Raw genomic sequence first — 2,147 nt, 5'->3', positions numbered from 1 at the left:
CGAGAGGGTTGCATGTGCATCCGCAGGTTGACCGGCCGACCATAACGTACAACACAACATATGTACAAACAACCGGAGGCTTGCTGACAGGCAGACGTTGACAACGTTCATCGTGTTGCAGTGAAGGTGGAGAAGGTGCTGCTGGAGGACAAGTCAACGAAGGCAGATCAAGCAGTGAAGGTGGTGGTGACGACGACTCTGCTGTCAACAATTTCGTAATTGTGAAGTCGCTAGGGCACACGTCCAAGACGCGCGCGCGTAAGTATGAAAATAAAAGAAAATGTGCATAAGGCATGCATAGTACGGATGTACATATGTATGTACATGGACACTGCTCTGTACATACGCAGACACTTTCCGTCTAGAGATAAATTAATTAATCGCGCTGATGCACATTATTTTCTGTCATATAGGTATTCGTGTATGCGCGCTGAGTTACCATCAGAATTTAGCTTCTGGCATTCGCTCCTATGTAGCTGTAGACGTATGAATACATCATTGCTATGGTAGATAATATGCAAGTTGGAGTGTTTTATTGTATGCCTTAAATTGCAAATATTTCTAGGCACTAAACTGGTTCAAGTGCAATTTTGTCGGTATGTTTACACATACATATGCACATAGCAATTTGGAAAAATAAACAAAAGTATATACAGATGTACATATGTATGTGCCTATACGTATGTAAATCCATACATACTTAAGTATAACCACATATCGCACACGATCTTCAAAAGTAACACAACTCAAAATTACACGTTCGTCAGAAAATGCGAAAAACTATTTCCTAGCACAGCTAATCATATGGGCCAGAGAGATTTCACCTTAGGCTTTTTCACCAAAATTCGAAAAATTTGCTGCAGCTTTTGCTTAAAGGTAAATAAAAGTTCTGTCTACATTTTTAGTGCATCATTTCAAAAATGCCAAATTTTGAGTTGTGTCACTTTTGAAGATCGTGTGCGATATGTAAGCATACTCATCGGTCACATTTTAGTTTGTTTGTTTTTAAAAAGTTTCAATTAAAATCCAGTTCATTATTTATCAAAATCCATTATTATAAACTGAACACTGTAAACAAGTAATGTTAAGCAAACAAGTAAATTTTAACCGACTTCAATTCTCATATACAAATTTATTAGTAACGTTAATTTCTTCATGATCCAATGATCGGATATAAAGCAAATAACTATAGTACCAGCTTTCTGTTAAAAATTATAATTATAGAAATCGGTTAACAATTAAATTACATTAAATTAACAGAAAGTAATCGTTTTAAAGAATTTTCTATTATATTTTAAGAACTAAGCCTTAAAACTTTAGTTGAAAAGCCGCACCCATCAATATGGAATGAGCCATACTTAAACATAAGTGGTAAACAATATCATTAGGAATTTGGGTGCTAATGATATGACTGATACTGTATGTATGTATCTAGGCGAATACACCCCGTGTCATAATTAAAAACTCGCCAAATATTGACAAGTTTTAACAAATTAACTTTTTACTATTTAATTTTAGTTAATTTTTTTTTTATTAAAAATATAGTTTATTCTTTAAAAATGTTTATTCTTTAACAAGTTTAAAACTATGTGTAATTTAAAAGAAAATTCAACACACTTTCGTAAAAATCTCGAGTTTTTTAATTAGATATCTTAGAAAGATTTTCTGTATGACGTTTTGTAATCCGTTGATTTGTGGCAATTTTGTTGAAGATGTTGCTCATTTTCTCCATAGTACATAAATACATATGTATAAACAAATCATCGAACACACTACGTATGAAAGAAAATAACTGACATTTTCAAAAATCAACGGTAATTCTCTGCTACTTTAAACTTCCACTTTAGTATACTAAAATTGAATAGTCTGTAAAACTGCATACTCAAAGTCTTTCGAAGAAATCTAATTAAAAACCTTGAAATTTTTACGACAGTTCATTGCATTTTTTTTTAATATTGCACGCAGTTTGAAACTTGGATTTATTCGATCTTGTTATTATAAATGTTACTTGTTTTTATAAAAAAAAAAAAAATAAATTAAATAACAAAAAGATGAATTGGTCAAACTTGTTAATATGCGGTGCGTTTATAATTGCGACACGGAGTGTACATTGATTTGGTAGGTAAATAGTATTTACAAACACATAT

The 2,147-nt window shown here is 32.2% G+C and overlaps 1 protein-coding gene across 1 annotated transcript in view; it reads left to right on the top strand.

Annotated features, from left to right (window-relative positions):
• Positions 1–2,147, top strand: part of LOC118737324 (glutamate [NMDA] receptor subunit 1) — a gene marked incomplete in the record, with an annotated part of 48,348 nt that overhangs the window by 1,787 nt on the left and 44,414 nt on the right.

The sequence above is a fragment of the Rhagoletis pomonella genome, unplaced genomic scaffold (genome assembly GCF_013731165.1).
Source record: "Rhagoletis pomonella isolate Grant_MI unplaced genomic scaffold, Rhpom_1.0 Rhpom_scaffold_00001, whole genome shotgun sequence".
In the NCBI taxonomy this organism is placed as follows: domain Eukaryota; kingdom Metazoa; phylum Arthropoda; class Insecta; order Diptera; family Tephritidae; genus Rhagoletis; species Rhagoletis pomonella.
Note: the sequence above shows the minus strand (reverse complement) of the source record. Positions and strands in the feature narration are given on the sequence as shown.